An 18,492-nucleotide genomic window follows, 5' to 3' on the forward strand; every position below is an offset into this window, starting at 1 on the left:
ATCCCCTTCGTTCCTACCCTCTTCAAGGTTGACGTTATGGGAAGGAATGACTCTAGTCATAGTGGGCATCAAGGATGTCACAACTGACGTTACAATAGGGCTAAAAAGGGTGCATAATCTTTTGCTTAAGTGTATTGGGTTCAAACCCCTTTGGAGGTACATGCAAAAACTAATATATTTGAAACTAAGGTGTTGGTAGAGCAAAGCTACATGGCAGATGTTGAAATTGTTGAGGAAATTGGGATTCTAGACACGAGTAGTATGAGAAGTAGAAGTACTAAATATTTTCAACCACTAGATTTTTATTAGTAGATGAAAATCATTATGGGTAAAGTCTTGGTAGAAAGAAATGAATCTCAAAAGGAGATTCTCCTTTTAAATGAGCTCCAACTCTATGTAATATCCCTCCCCTTAATAATAAATAATAAATAATAAAAAAATAATAAATACTACAAAATAATAAATAATAAAATAAATAATAATAAATCATAAATAATAAATGATATTAAAAATATATACAAGAAAATAAATAAAAATAATAAAAAATAAAAATAGTAATAACCATATTAAAGCTCTAAATAAGAATAAATAGAAATAAAACAAGAAAACTATCGAAATAAAACAAAAAAGTTAAAAATCAAAAGAAAGTTGTATGTAGACACATGGAGTGTGTACATGTGGTTTCCCATCCAATGTTTGTTCTATTTATTAGATGGTGAGAAGGATGGGAGGCATTCCATCATTCCAAGATTCTATCTTTCATTCTCTTGGGAGAATGGTGTTCTAAGACATAGGAGTCACTGGCAATAGTACATTGATTGAGGGCTTGGGGGTGGTTAGTTGTAGCAAATCCTTGCGCAATTGAGCCTACGGTTGGGTGGAGAATTGTCTCCAAAACCTTGTTGTGGTAAGCCTACTTCTACCACAGGTAAGCAATATTCATAGTTTGAATTTAGTTTATGAATTACATGTTTATTTGGCTAGGTAAGTGCCACTCTTATTTAAATTTAATGTTAATTAGAAAGTTAATTAGATATTTATTTTGGGCTGTTACATGTGGTATCAAAGCAAAGTTTAACTCTTAGGGCCTATGGGCATCTTAAAAAAAAATTGTTGGGAATTATTATTATTATTTTTAATGTTGGGACTTTTACTTGACTTATTTTAAAAGTTACAAGATGCTTACTTCCGGGAGGCCGCATATTTATTTTTTCAATATTTCCATGAAGTCCTTTAACCACCGCAACTGAACTTTGGGATCAGGGCTAGATTTCCGCAATTCTGAGTGCAGATTTGTTTTCATTAATTCGTTAGCCATTTTTAACAATTGTTTGCAGGCTCTACCCCAACATAAACTGAGTGGTGTGTGTTTTATGATAGGCATCAGATAAAGCTTGTTTATCATAAATTTATATATTGTGGTTCTGAAGGATAATTTGTTTCTGCGATCATTTTTGTCTGGGAATTTTTTTATTTATTTTTTTTTTAAATTTTTGTTTGTTTATTTAATTATGGTATCAATATTCAACACAACGCGGAAGGTTGAACACTCATGAAGAGATGCACTGGATCTTTATGTTGGAAATCAAGTGCAAAATAGCCTTACCTTAGACAAAAGACCGACGACGGACCGTTCCTCCAACAGATCTTCCTCATCGATAAGAATTGATTTCTTTTCGATGCTATGTCCTTATATCAAGAGAGGGTGTTGGCAACATGAAGTAAATAAAATAATAAATAATAAAAATAAAAATAAATAATAAATAATAAAAAAATACTACAAAATAATAAATAATAAATAAATCACTTAATAATAAATAATAATAAATCATAACTCATAAATGTTAAATAATAAATGATATTAAAAATATATACGAGAAAATAAATAAAAATAGTAATAATCATATTAAAGCTCCAAATAAGAATAAATATAAATAAAACAAGAAAGCTAAAAATCAAAAGAAAGTTGCATGTAAACACATGGAGTGTGTGCATGTGGTTTCCCATCCAATGTTTGTTCTATTTATTAAATGGTGAGGAGGATGGAAGACATTCCATCATTCCAAGATTATATCTTTCATTCTCTTGGGAGAATGGTGTTTTAACACATAGGAGTCACCGACAGTAGTATGTTGATTGAGGGCTCGGGGTGGCCAGTTGTAGCAAATCCTTGCGCAATTGAGCCTATGGTTGGGTGGAGAGTCGTCCCCAAAACCTTGTTGCGGTAAGCCTACTTCTACCACAAGTAAGCACTATTCATAGTTTGAATTTAGTTTATGAATTACATGTTTATTTGGCTAGGTAAGTGCCACTCTGATTTAAATTTAATGTTAATTAGAAAGTTAATTAGATATTTATTTTGGGCTATTACACTCTAGATCAAACATGTGGACTATAAGGTTGCAACTCTTGCAAGGAAGATGCCTGGTTTGGAGTTTGAGGATGCTGCAGGGCATATTGCTACTAACAAATAATTCTCCACTCACCTGACATGTACAAGACTCAGGGCTTTTTGTCTCTATTTTTTTATAGCAGTATTGAAGCTAATTCACAATTCAACACTAGATTTTTTTGCTACTTTTACTTTTAGACTTGCTTTCTTTTTTAAAGATATTTATATTAACGATATATCTCAAACTCTATAGACAAAATGATCTACTATATTCTTATCGGCCTAATTTCTCTAGTAACAAGTCAAGAACTATTGTTAATGTAATATTTACTCCAATTTAATAAAAATACAAAATATCGTGAAAATCTACCTAAACATTTTTTTAAAAATTGTAATTTTAGATTAATAAAATTATTATTTATAATAAAAAATAACTTTACAGAAATTGTGATTTTAGATTAATAAAATTATTATTTATAATTTAATAACCTCAAATAATTTTACTACTAATATATTAGTAATATTAACCTTTAATATATTCAATTCCATCCCTCCAAAATTATTTTTATCAACTTTTAAATTAAAAATACAAAAATTTCTACTTATTAATTTTTAAATAACTTAAAAAACCAATTTATAAAATATTTAAACTATAGCATTCCAAACCTATGTACTTTTTAAGTTATATATCATTCCTCGTTAATCTAACTTTGTGGTCTCTTTCTAGTTAATTTAAGATTTCCAATTTAAATTAATTCTCCTCTTCATCCTCCTCTGTACAAAATATTAACCAAATTTAAAATGGGGCACTAAGGAGCCTCTCAAGATGCCAAAATTGTGTATTCATAAAGGACTTGGGACAATGATTACGATAGAATCAGCATTGAAAATATATGGAGTTACGGACAAAAGGATTTTATATATATATCAGTTGGCAGAGTGGAAATATATGAAAATAAGTATATATTTATAAAATAAAAATTTAGAATTATATTACAGTAGAGCGTTAAATTTGAAGAAATATTTGTACTTTCAAAAATTAGATTTTTTTAGTTTTTAGTAAATTAGGAGTTAAGATGAATCTATATTAGTTTTGACCAAAACACTAAAAAAAATTTAATTATAAGTAATTTTATATGTTAGCTCGTTTTATTTATTATATACATAGTTAAAATTGAAATAGTTTATTTATAATTCACATTCTCTACATTAAAATGTGGATACATGTCCCCTCAGGTTTGGAAATAGAAAATTCATATCTATACAATACAATCTTTGCACACACATTTTCTGAAATGTTATATATATATATATATATATATATATATATATAACCATATTAATTTTTTTTTGTTATTAACATTTTTTAAATGTTATATACCAACTCAGTGTGAAAAATGAAAATATAAGAAATTTTTTAATTTACATTATTTTGTTTTTTCTCTATATAATTATGTTATTTAATATGGACATTGAAATATTTTATTTATGATTGACATTAAAATATTTTTTTATTATTAATACATTTCTCTTTTAAATACGGCACGTTTTTATTATTAATTAAAAATGAAAATATAAGAAATTTTTTAATTTACATTATTTTGTTTTTCTATATAAAATTGTGTTATTTAATATGGACATTGAAATATTTTATTTATAATTGACATTAAAATTTTATTATTAATGTATTTCTCTTTTAAATACGACATTTTGATTGAACATAAAATGAACTACACGTTATGTAATATCAATAATATTATTTTTACATGACATTGTCAACTCTATATCATGTAGGGAAGAAATTATATATCTCCTAAAAATAAATCATTTTTTATTTTAAACTACTTTATCTCTGTATAAAGTTAATATAATATTGAGGTGCAAATTGAAGTATTTTATTTAAGGTAGACATTCATTTTTTAATTTGTTAATATAATTATTATTTTATTATTTTTAAATGTAATTGTTACATGACAACATTTATTTCTTAATAAATTATAAAACACCTCTATACCCAATAATTAAATTAGATAGTCTTAGATAATTAATTTATATAATATAATTATTGTAAAAATAAATTTTAAAATAAAATATAAATCATTAAAATTCATAAAATATATATTAAAATCAATTTATTTAAAATATTCCAATGTGATATAGTATTATTTAAAGAACATTTCACCACAAATTTCAAAAATATGATTTTGATGATGAGGGTCTGGGAAAGAGACATGTGATGATGAACTAATGATGAGGATTTGGGAAAGAGACATGTGATGATGAACTAATGAGAAGGAACTATTCCCATGGAAAGGGACTAGTATTAGAAATAAAGACAACCTTATATATTAGGGCAACCACAGAGAATAAAAAAGGACAAAGTGAGATTGATGGCATGAGAAAGCATACATAATGGAAAGATTATAAGACTAGTGCTACCAACCTAGTACCAAACTTTAGATTAGACTCCGTTGAGTTGTTTCAAAACTAAGAGGGAATCCGATAATAGAGTAATGTGAGCGGCACCGAGGGTGAGGGAATTGTCCAAGGCTCTTATGGCTGCTGAGTATTCTGTAGTGTTATTAGTTCCTCGAGGTATGAAGAGTCCCGTGTTAGAGATGAAACACCCGAACTGATCCCTCAAGGTCCAAGCGGCTGCCCATCTGCATGAATGATGACCGAGTAAGCACAACAAGGCAACTTTAGATTTTGGGGCAATAAATTCGAAGTAGGGAGAGTGTTGATTTCAATGTTTTTTTCTATATAAATTGTATTTTAGATTAAGAAAGGGTTGCATATGGAAAAACCTGGCATACCAACTATTGTACCTTTGCCTTTTTTTTCACGACCCCAAATTTGGGTACTATGATTCCAGTTACTTTCCATTTGTTTGGGAAAGTGGCAGAGACATGTGAAAAGAGGTAAAGAGGTAAAGATATGTTATACAAGTATTTTAAGAAAGAGGATTTGCAAAATAAGATTTAAATTATTTCATGTTAGTAAAATTCCATGCAAGTTGAATATTTTAGTGTAAAATATAATATTAAAATAATAAGAAAAAATATTATATAAAATAATTAATGTATTAATATAATATTATATAAGTTTTGATTATATTAAATTTATAACTATATATAAATATAAATATTTAAATATTTAAAAATAATATATATAGGAATTATGAGTATATTGAGAGAGTAAATTTTAACAACTAGCCACTAAGGTAATGATTTTCTAGTGGTTGGTTATGCCCATCATACATGTATGGATGCTACTCTCAAAGGCTCCAATGACCACCATTTTCAGGGAAGCAGCGTACGCCAATGATGGATGTTAAATCGATGATGGCTAGTATAGTTTGATGGCTCTACCGCAACTCACCTTAATGGGTTCCATTTATTTGAGCTCATAACAGGCCGCTCATAACAACCATTTATTTAAGGCAACTCTTAAAGCTTCCACCTACTCAACTACGACTATTGCTACCTGTGTTGTGTCTACATATTTTCATTTCAAATCAGTCCTCTATGAGCACCTTCATGCAACTATATTTTTCTATTTTCATGGGTGGAGTTGAGACAGGTTGATATCTTTATTTCCAGCCACAAGCACAACCAAAATTACACCCATGACCAAAGTGAATTCATGGGGTTATGGTAATTCACCTAGTTGTTGGCTTCTTGAGTTGTCTGCTGGAATTTGAGGTCTGTTGTTTTGTTGCGGGGTGCACAAAATTACCCCATATAGAGCACTTCGACCACGGGATCGGTGTATATACCCAGACTGAGGTTGAGGGTTAGACTGCACCAGACCATTCGAGTTCATTGCACCAGACCATTCAAATTCATTCTCGTGCTTGAAGGTTGCTCTGGAAACTTGTCTCTTCATTTAACCGGAGGTTTTTGCGTTTGCATCAGATGGCTAGACTCCCAAACACAACACAAACCCTCTCCAAATTCACAGGTAAGTTTCTACAAACTCTGTTTTGTTTCTATGTGTTGGCTTTAGTGGACGATTGTCGAGCTCCCAGGTTATTGCATTCGTTTATTTCCCAGAGCAATAGCAAAATTTAGTATCCACTCTTACAGAGATGGTGCCAAGCATCCACAAGTTTTATTTTGTGGGTCACTAAAACACTTTTGAATCAGAGAGGGTACAAAACTGTAGGTTTTAACCCCGTACAAAAATTACCTGCATACGAATTCTAAAACACAGAAAAATAAACAATGCAAGAGCATAACACATAAAACACATATACACAGAGATTTTCCCACTGGATCCCAAAACCAGGACTACCAGCTTGATTTTTCATTATTTTCCTTTCAATGTTACAATACATATTTATACATGCCGAAGCATCCAATACCATGGACCGAAAACCATCACGTCCAAAAAACATGTATGAAAATCATGCACAAAACCATAGGTGGGTCCGCCCAACCTAACATAGTGTCCAAAACCAAAATTTTCCAAGGCACTGCCTTGGACCCCATAAAGTGGGGTTATGGGTGCCCTTCAAACCCCCTGTTAACTACGTGGAAAGAATATAACGCAACCCAACATTCTCCCACTTGTTGTTTTCTTTCCACAGGGGGCCACAAGAGAGCTTAGTCATTTTCCCAGCCCTGAAATGCCCATTGTCTCTCTACACTAAGAGAACTTCTCAGAGCTCACATATTTTGTCAATGCATCTGCAGTATTCTTCAAAGTGTCCACCTTTACCGGCAACACCTTTTTCTCTTCTATCATATCCCTCACAAAGTGATACTGAACATCAATGTGCTTTGTCTTTGAATGATATGCAGGGTTCTTTGCCAAGAAAATTGCACTTTGTCTGTCACAGTCTATCCTTATAGCTTCCTGTACTAACCCCATACTTGAACACAATCTCTGCAACCAAATTACTTCCTTGCTTGCATGAGTGGCTGCCATGTATTCAGCCTCTGTAGTTGATAGTGCCACTACAAATTGTTTCTTACCCATCCAACTGACTGCACCTCCAAATAGGTTAAACACATACCCACTTGTAGATCTTCTCTGATCCAGATCTCCAGCCCAGTCTGCATCAACAAAGCCATGAATATCCAACACTCTGTCCAATCCTGGTCTTCCTTGGTAGCACAAACCATAATCACTAGTGCCACGCAAATACCTGAAAACCCGCTTCACTGTTGTCCAATGCTCCTTCCCTGGTTTTGACATAAACCTGCTCAATACTCCCACTACATGTGAAATGTCTGGTCTAGTACAGACCATTGCATACATTAGGCTACCGACTGCACTTGCATATGGAACACGAGACATGTCCTCTTCCTCTTCTTGTGTCTTGGGACACTGTTCAACAGATAACCTCACACCTACAGGAATAGGAACCTTCACCGGTTTACTATCCTGCATATTAAACCTCTACAATATTGTCTCAACATACTTCCTCTGGTTTAACCAGAGCTTCCTCTTTACCCGATCTCTTTTAATTTCCATGCCCAAAATATAGTTTGTAGCACCAAGATCTTTCATGTCGAATTTGGAGGACAATTGGGTCTTCAAATCCTAGATAACTTCTTTTTCATTTCCAACCAGCAACATATCATCCACATACAAGACCAGATAAATAACACGGTCACCAATTAATTGAAAATACACATAGTGATCTGCTTTGCTTCTGGTGAAGCCAAGTGCTTGTATAAATGTATCAAATTTCTGATACCACATCCTTGGTGATTGTTTTAACCCATACAAAGACTTCTTTAACTTACATAACAGTTCTTTCTTACCCTTCACTGCAAAGCCTTCAGGTTGCTTCATGTAGATCTCCTCTTCTAGATCCCCATGAAGAAATGTTGTCTTCACATCCATCTGTTCTACCTCAAAATCAAAAGCAACAACAACAGATAAAAGTAATCTAATATCACCAAAATCAATTCCCGGCACCTGGGAATAACCTTTTGCTACCAACTGAGCTTTGTATTTCTCCACTTTTCCTTCTGCATTTGTCTTCTTTTTGAACACCCATTTGCTGCCAATGGGTTTCCTTCCAGCCGGAAACTCCACCAGATCCCAAGCCTCATTTTTTTGCAAATATGCCATTTCATCAACCATGGCCTCTTTCCAGAGTTTTCCATCCTCTGAATCTACTACTTCCTTCAAAGTTCTGGGACCATTGTCAGTAATAGATAAAGCAAAATTTGAACAAAAAGCAGATGGACTATACCTTTCAGGCTGCCTTCTTTCTCGAACTAATCTTCTCACAGCCGGAGTTTGTGGCTCTTCATCTTCTGATTCCTCCTCTGCTGTAGAGTCTGATTCTTCCTCCTTTAGCTCAAACTCTATCTTCTCAGGTTCCTTTCGTTGGACTTCATGTTTAATAACATATTTCACCTCTTTGAACACCACATCTCGGCTGTACACAACCTTCCGTGTGACTGGGTTCCAAAGCTTATAACCCTTTAAACCATCCTTATACCCAATAAAGATGCACTTTTCAGATTTACTATCCAACTTGGTTCGTTTCTCCTTTGGAACATGTACATATGCATCACATCCAAATACCCTCAGATGTGAAAGAGAGGGTTTCTTACCAGTCCATACCTCTTGTGGAGTCTTATCCTCCAACGCTGATGAAGGTGACCTGTTGACCAGGTAACATGAAGTATCCACCGCCTCTACCCAGAATTCCTGTCCTAACCCGACACCACTGAGCATGCTTCTTGCCATTTCCATTAATGTCTTATTCATTCTTTCTGCAACTCCATTTTTCTGAGGTGTATATGGAGTAGTCTTCTTCCATGCTATACCACACTTCTTACAGAATTCTTCAAATTCCTTACTACAAAACTCTCCACCGTTATTTGTCCTCAACACCTTTATCTTCTTCTCTGTCTAGTTTTCCACCAGAGCCTTAAATTCTTTAAACCTATCAAAGACTTCAGATTTCTTCTTAAGGAAATATATCCATGTATTCCTTGAGAAGTCATCTATAAATGATACATAGTACATAGACTTACCTAGTGATGGGACCTTCACAGGTCCAAACACATCACTGTGCACAAGTTCTAATATCTGTTTCGCCCTCTTACTACCAGAGGGGAAACTCACACGATTCTGCTTCCCATATACACAATTTTCACAGAAATCAAAATCCAGAGAGCTATTACTCATACCTTCTACCATACCTTTACCATGAAGTATCCAAAGGCCCTTTTCTCTAATATGTCCAAGCCTTTGATGCCACAACATGGTCTTCTCTCCAGAGACCACTAGATTTTCTGCTCCACTTTCAGGAACCACATAACTATTGCACCCATCAATAACAGTGCTACCTTGCAGCTTGTACAGAGTTCCAATCCGAACTCCCCACATCAATACTAGTGCTCCCCGAACCATCTTGCAGGTATCCTTCTCAAACACTGTTTTTACACCTGCATCATCCAACTTGCTTATAGAAATAAGATTTCTGGCCAATGCGGGAATATGTAGAACACCCAAAAGTGTTATAACCCTTCCACCTTGCAACTTCAACTTTACTTTTCCATGACCAATGATTCTAGCCTTCCTGTCATCCCCCAAGAAGACATCACCACCATCATATTTCTCATACTCGCAGAACCACTCTCTATGGGGAGTGAAGTGAAAGGATGCACCTGAGTCAATCAACCATGCCTCATGATCTACATGTGTACTTGAAGAAGCCAAGTACACATCCCCACCTTCATCTGAGGTGGTTTTTGCCTCTGCCGAAGGAGCCTCATCAGACCCCTTTCCTTTGTCAAGAGATTTAGATTTACAGTCCCTTTTGTAGTGCCCTTCCTTTCCACATTTCCAGCATACCACCTTTACAGGTTTTCCTGGAGATTTAGATCTCCCACTCGATGACTTATTTTTGTTTCTGTTCTGGGTCTGCCCTCGTACAGACAAGGCATCACCATTTTGGCTCTCCATATTTTTCCGTCTCATCTCCTCCGTCAGCAAGGATGAGACTATTTCATCAAAATGCAAGGCAGTTGCATTGCTACCTATTGCAATAACCAGACTATCCCATGAATTTGATAGAGAACACAACAAACTGATGCACTTATCTTCATCTGAAATTTTAATATCAACAGATGCTAACTGACTTACCACAGTATTAAATGCATTCAAATGCTCTGTCACCGAGTCTCCATCTTTCATCCTCAGGTTATACATCTTTTTCTGCAGGAACAGTTTATTCACTAGAGACTTAGATTGGTACAAAGTCCCTAACTTGTCCCACAAAGCCTTTGTTGTAGCTTCCCCTGATACATTCAGCAATACTAAATCTGAGACACACAATCGTATTGTGCTCTTTGCCTTCCGATCCAACTTCTTCCATTCTTCATCGGATACTCTTGTTGGTTTAGTACCCGGATCTACCACGATCCATTGGTCTTTATCCACCAACAGATCCTCCATCTTGAGTTTCCACAACTCAAAACTCTGACCATTAAATTTCTCGATCTCTATCTTTCCACTACTCACCATCTTCTTTCACCACCAAAATTGATCTCACAGATCTCCCAATGAACAGGGTCTACCATAGGCCTGAGCGAAACCCCTCAGCAACAAAGACGTCCCCTTGAAGCCAAAACTGCTCCGATACCAAATGTAGGTTTTAACCCCTTACAGAAATTACCTGCATACGAATTTTAAAACACAGAAAAATAAACAATGCGAGAGCATAACACATAAAACACATATACACAGAGATTTTCCCACTGGATCCCAAAACCGGGACTACCATCTTGATTTTTCATTATTTTCCTTTCAATGTTACAATACATATTTTTCATGCCGAAGCATCCAATACCATGGATCGAAAACCATCGCGTCCAATACCATGGACCAAAAACCATTGTGTCCAATACCATGGACCGAAAACCATCACGTCCAAAAAACATGTGCGAAAATCATGCACAAAACCATAGGTGGGTCTGCCCAACCTAACATAGTGTCCAAAAACAAAATTTTCCAGGGCGCTGCCCCGAACCCCATAAAGTGGGGTTACGGGTGCCCTTCAAACCCCTTATTAACTACGTGGAAAGAATGTAACACAACCCAACAAAAACTATTTGATTATGCTATAGTTGATCAAGGGTATATTTTTAAATTGCACTATGGCTGGTAAAAGGGTATGATTTTAAATTGTTAATTTTGTAATCACCATTAATAAAGAATAACTAAGATATATACGTAAGACGCTTTAGAAAAAAGGGTATCTATTTAAATTGCATTGTGGCTGGTAAAAGGGTATATTTTAAAATTGTTAATTTTGTAATTGCCATTAATAAAGAATAAATAAGATATATACGTAAGAAGTTTTAGAAAATAAAATCTTGAACTTGGGAGTATAGTTTTCTTTCTTGTTTATTTGAATTCAATTTTCAAAGATATATTTGATTTAAATATATATGTTTGTTACATATTTTGATAGTTGGGATTTGTAACAACCCTAGTTAAAAATCCATGTAAAAATATATAAGGCCACATTGGTGGGACATGTATTCCAAGCTGAATGGTGGGCAAGACATTCTAGTGGTGTTCATTTCAGTTATTATGGATAAAAGAAATTGACAAAGGAAATGGAAAAGATTTTGGCAAGGCATGAGTCATTAATTGGCATATTATTTATGAAAATAAAGGAAATTAGGAGAAAAGGAAGGTGAAAGGTCACAGGTTGCATGTGAGGAGGAAAATGAAGGAAAATAATGGAAAATGAAGAAAATGGGGGCCTAATTGATCAAAAGGCTTATGAGAATCAGTGGATAGGTTGGTTAGTTTAGTTTTTGAGCTCTCTCATTATTCTCTCTCTCTCTCTCTCTCTCACTCTTAGACACTTAGAGTTTTCTTGGAGCACTTGGCATTGGAGCAAGAAAGACAAAAGAAGGCAAGAAGAAGGAAGGAGCAAGCAAGGAAGAGAAGGATCAAGCAACTACAACAGGATTCCTTGCAGGTATTGATTTTCATAAGTGATTTCCTTGTTAGATTTTGCATGCATGGTATTGCATGTGATTCCTTTCTGTCATGGCATGGGTTTTGCTAGGTGTGACAATGTTTTCAGCCTAGCCTTGCCATTTCTAGATAGCCTTGATGAGATGGTTTCTCATACTTCGGTTGAGATAGATTTCCAGATGGATTCAAAGTTGAGTGAGGTGGATCTCTGAAATGACAAACACATGGCCTAGTGGTCCCCGAATCAAACTGTGGATTATGATAAATCTGTAGAAATTCCTATTGTATATCAATAGATTATGTAATATACTAAAACACAATACAAGATCTACTTCTACAACACTTTGAGGAAGCTTAATCGAATTGAGCAAGATCAAGAGAACACATATAACTAAGAATGAGAAATCAATCACACATAACACAAAAGAAATAACCCGGGGAAAGCCTCATCCTAAAACCCCAATCTCTATATTATCATACAAGTGGAAATATGTCCAGATTACACAAAGCTTTAGCTCACAAGCTATCTAGCTCTCATTACAATCCCTCTGCTGCTCATAGATAGTCAAAGGCTTCTCACAAACCTTCTCCTCTACCCTCCAAGCCTCCTATTTCCTTGCGCAGTTTTCCTTGGGGTCCAATGCTGCCACCTGTGTGAATTGGCCTCTTCACACACTCACTAACCTCTGATCTAATTGCACAATCCTGAAGGAGATAATTCCTTCTGCATGGATGAGTTTCCTATATAGGAAAAATCCTCCAACTGATAGTACATTGTCCCTTCCTCTAATCTCAACTGGGTCTTTGACTAAACTGACATGCATGAGTTATTTATGAGAGAATATTCAGTTATCTGAAGTGCAACAGTTACATGCATGCAAGCATTAACTAACTGAACTCGCAATTAATTCAACAAACTATTTGAACTAATCTAACTGGACTTAACTCAGTTAACTAAGCTAACTAATTACAACTCAAATCACAACTCATCCTTATCTCTTTAACTGATGGATAAATTCCTCAATCTATGGAGAAATTGTTGCATGTCTTCACATAGACTTCATGTTTGATTTTCTACAACTAATTAACCCAAGATGAATTAATTAATTATTTTACAAACAGCTGCTAAGATCAAATTCAAATTTTACTTCTCAATTTTAGTTCAGGGACTAACTAAAATTGGAATCCATCCTGAAATGCTATTTATAGCAATGTTATTTTTAGCATTTCCATTTTCATTCCTTGTTGCTATGTCCAACACTGGTACCTAAAATGCTATTTATAGCAATGCTATTTTTAGAATTTCTATTTTTAGCATTTCTTGTTGCTATTTTCAACACTCCCTCTCAACAAGAAAGGCATTCAACTCGAACCCGATCCTGAACCTTTGGAATGTTCTGCATGCAACACTTCTCCCAAGTGTTATTGCTCCAGCAATGCTAGAAACGAAAAACTCCCAACTGACCTCCCTATTGGGCTAGAGACATCCTCTGATGCTGAAGCTTCCTCTGCCGCTGACAAGTGCTCCCTCTGTGACCTCTAAGTTGTTGTAACACTCCATGCATCTCGCACCATTGCACACCTCTCTGTGCCATCCTGCACTGGTGCAACACTCCTGTGCCTCTCGCATTGTTACAACTTGTTAGCTCTGCACTGTCTTGGGATTCCTGCATTATAGCTCTCTCTGTTGCTCCATCCGCATCTACCTCTACCCACTTAGCCAGTGTTGCTACTCCTCACCAGGGCTCCCGTAGCAAGGTCTAATCAAAGAGGTTGGGTACCTCAAGGATCATGCCCCTATTTCAGCCTTAACTATCACTTCACATCTCTCCACCTCACACCTGGAGGTATGGCTGCATGTGATCCCTCTGCCCACTTGGCTTGAAATTCTCCCCTATTGGAGGTATCTGCATGATTGGATGCCTCCACATGGTCTCCTCTCAGCTTCTCTAGTTGTGGTTGCTCCACAACTTCCTAAAATTGCTTCACCAATTGTGGTTCCTCCACAATTGTCTGAGACTTCTTTTGTGGTTGCATGTTGAGAGGTAATTTACTCTCCCTCTCAATGTTGGGTCCCTATAATACTAGTGATTACCCCATTACTATTGTAGTTGTACCTGTTATTAATATTGTTGTGCCCCTATTGTCCCCATATTGTTATTATTGTGCCCATAGAATCCCTCTATTGTTATTTTTGTGGCTTTATATTATTATTCTTAGGTCGGCAGGTTATATTGTGACTCCTTAGACTCCTATATATAGAAAGGAGGTTTTTTCATTTGAATCATCCAAGAATTGCTCATTTATGTAATGTAAAGGAGGTTTCCCCCTCGAAGAGGCTGAATTCTAAGGCGTTGATCTATCTTTTCTATCCTTTCTTGAGCTGGTTTCATAACATTTGGTATCAGAGCTTTGGATTCTAGGGTTTCACTGCCCCAAACAGGTCATCGTGGAATTTTCGCTATAACTTTCTTTCTACGATGTTTCAAAAGCTAAAAAAAAACCCATTTGAGAAGACATCGCGCTGAAGCTCGGGTCCGAATTTAGAGTTTTTACCGCTATATTTGCAGAGATATGATCTGAGGAAGTTGGTCTTTTTGCAGACTCCTGAATTACATTCCAAACAGGTGACCTGGGGAAATCGTCATAACTTTCTCTCTGAGCATCGGATTGAAATTTTGTAAGAAGGTACAGAAAGAGGACGGACTGTAGTTTCTTGTATATATTTTTCAGAGCCAAAGGTCAAAACAGGGACACGTGGCACGTCGTACAAGTTCGCTCTACTGAATTAGTCTATAATTAGGTCACTGTGGGAGATTTGGCATAACTCTTCATTGGAGAATCCAATTGGGGTCAGACTGGTGGCATTGGAAAGAGGACACAGAGGGCTACCACAGGTTGCAATTTCAGAATTGGATGATCCGAAATTACAGAGATACATCAGAGGAAATATCGAGCTCCTACAAAGTGAAAAAAGGTGTGTAGATTTTTTAAATTTTTGCTTAAGCTTGGTTTGAAAAATTATTTTGAAGGAATTCAAAGGGCATAGTAGAGCATTAGTATCGGTAACTGATGCCCTGAGGAAAGAAAATGCAAACACCTAGTAAGCAATCTGAAAGCTCTAGCATGACTCATGAAGAAGAGGAAGAAATGCTACATGATATATCAAAATTACAAGACCAAGTGCAACAAATTTCAATCTCAGAAAAGCTAACAGAAGCTAAGATAAATGGAGTGGAATCTAAGATAAACGGTGTGGAAGCCAAGATTGATGATTTGAAGATAGATTTGAAGGTAGATTTGACAAATTTTCTACAAGAAATACTTACTAATGGTGAAAGGGGAGGAAAGGAAACTCATGATGCAAACAAAGGAAATGTTAATCATGATTTCATAGACTCTAATGTTGGATCGAAGACGCACCATATTCCAAAAATCGATATGAGGAAGTTTGATGGCAAGGATCCCGCAACATGGATATTACAGATGGAGCAATTTTTCGATCTCAATAATGTGCAAAACACACAAAAGGTACGTATTGCAACTTTATATTTGGAACCAAATCAGTTTGTATGGTATCAATGGCTTTGCTCTCATAAACAATTTATCACTTGGGCAATTTTTACAGAAGAATTGATAGCACATTATGAGGATACAAAAAGCAACACTTTTTTTAGCCAATTGATAAGTCTCAAACAAAAGGGTTCAATAATGGAGCACATTGAGGAGTTCCAAAAATTGAACATAAGGGTAAAAAATATTCCAGAGGAGCATAGGATTGATGTGTTCATAGGGTCTTTAAAGGATAATATCCAACATGATGTTCGCCTTTGGGAACCTGATTCATTAGAGAAGGCATTCAGGTTAGCAAGAAAAATGGAAAGCAAAATTATGGCAACCAGGAAGCATACCACTCACAACTATAAAGACGGAAGTGTTGTTGCCCTAGTCTTCCACAACCTATAAGGTTGACACCACAACAATTGGAAGAAAAAAGAGCAAAAGGGCTTTGTTACAGTTGTGATAGCAAATACACTAAAGGTCATAAGTGTGCTGAGAAGAAATTATTCTACATAGATTGTGAAGAGGAAGAAGAAAAGGAGCAAGAAAGGTCAAAAGAAGAGGATATACTCCAGGAACAAAGCCTAGATGAAGAACAAATGAATCCGACCATATCTTGTAATGCATTGGCGGGAATTACCACTCCTCAAACCATCAAGATAGAAGGACAAATCAAGAAGAAAAAGGTAATAGTGTTGATTGATTCAGGAAGTACCCACAATTTTATTCATTGTAAGGTAGCAAAAGAATTGAATTGCTTCTTATATCCAGCACCAGAGTGTCAAGTGATGGTTGCAAATGGAGGAACAATAAATTTCTCTGGAAAGTGCCATAATATCAAGCTATCCATGGGAGAATATGTATTGACTAGCCCAATGCTTTCCATTCCAATGGGAGGTGCTGATGTTGTACTAGGAGTCCAATGGCTACAATCCTTGGGTACAATAGCTTTTAATTTTCAAGAACTTTTCATGAAATTTTCTGTGGAAGGAAAGGAAGTTGAATTAAGGGGTATTGCAGGGAAACCGAGAAAGATAATCAGCTCTAATGGTATGACAAAGCTTCTAAAAAAGGAACAAAAGGTGTAATTGCACAATTATGTTCGCTAGATGTTTCCACATTGGAATCATCTATTTCTCCAGATCTCCAAAAAGTCTTGGACAATCATTCCAAGGTATTTGAGACTCCCAAAGGTCTCCCACCTATTCGTGATCATGATCATGCTATTCATCTGATTCCAGGAAGTGTTCCTCCAAACATCAGGCCGTACAGATATCCCTATGCCCAAAAGAGTGAAATTGAACGTATGGTTGCAGAAATGCTAGAGGCTGGTATAATTCAACCGAGTCAAAGTTCTTTCTCTGCTCCAGTAGTATTGGTGCACAAGAAGGATGGATCATGGCGCATGTGTCCGGATTATAGGGAGCTCAACAAGCTCACTATTAAAGATAAGTTTCCCATTCCTGTCATTGATGAATTACTGGATGAATTGCATGGATCAATTTACTTCACCAAGTTGGATCTTCGTTCAGGATATCATCAAATCAGAATGAAGACTGAAGACATTCCGAAAACAACATTTAGAACTCATGAGGGTCATTATGAATTTTTGGTCATGCCTTTTGGCCTTACCAATGCACCTTCAACATTTCAAGGTTTGATGAATTCAATTTTCAAACCATTCCTTAGAAAATTTGTGTTAGTATTTTTTGATGATATACTAATCTACAACAAGTCTTGGAAGGATCATGTTGAACATGTTGACAGGGTGCTACAACTATTGGAGGAGAAACAATTATATGCAAAAAGATCCAAATGTTTCTTTGGAGTACAAGAGGTGGAATATCTGGGTCATATTGTATCTCATGAAGGAGTTAAGGTAGACCCTAGCAAAATTAAAGCCATTAAGGAATGGAAAATCCCCACATCCATAAAGCATCTGCGAGGATTTCTCGGGTTGACAGGGTATTATCGCAAGTTTGTTAAGAATTATGGGAGAATAGCAGCACCTCTAACAACATTATTGAAGAAAGATGCATTTTCATGGACTCTAGAAGCAACAAAGGCCTTTGAACATCTTAAAGAGGCAATGTGCCAAGCACCTGTCTTAGCTACACCGGACTTCACAAAAACCTTTATTGTGGAATGTGATGCTTCAGGAAATGGAATTGGTGCTGTTTTAATGCAAGATGAAAGACCCATTGCTTTTGAAAGTCGTCCAATCAAGGGAAAGTTTTTACACAAAGCTATTTATGAGAAGGAAATGTTGGCAATACTCCATGCACTTAAGAAATGGCGACCCTACCTAATGGGAAGACACTTCAAGGTAAAAACGGATCATGATAGCCTTAAATACTTTTTAGAACAAAGATTATCCTCTGAAGAGCAACAAAAGTGGGTCACAAAGATGTTGGGTTATGACTTTGAAATCATCTACAAAAAAGGGAAGCAAAATGTGGTGGCAGATGCACTCTCAAGAAAGGATGAGGATGTGGAAGCATTGTTGTGCGCCATTTCTATTATCCAACCAGATTGGATAAATGAAGCAAGGGAGGAATGGAAGAATGATGAAG

This window comes from Pinus tabuliformis, chromosome 5_1 (assembly GCF_031772625.1).
Source record: "Pinus tabuliformis cultivar Carrire ecotype Pingquan chromosome 5_1, CPIR1, whole genome shotgun sequence".
Taxonomy (NCBI): domain Eukaryota; kingdom Viridiplantae; phylum Streptophyta; class Pinopsida; order Pinales; family Pinaceae; genus Pinus; species Pinus tabuliformis.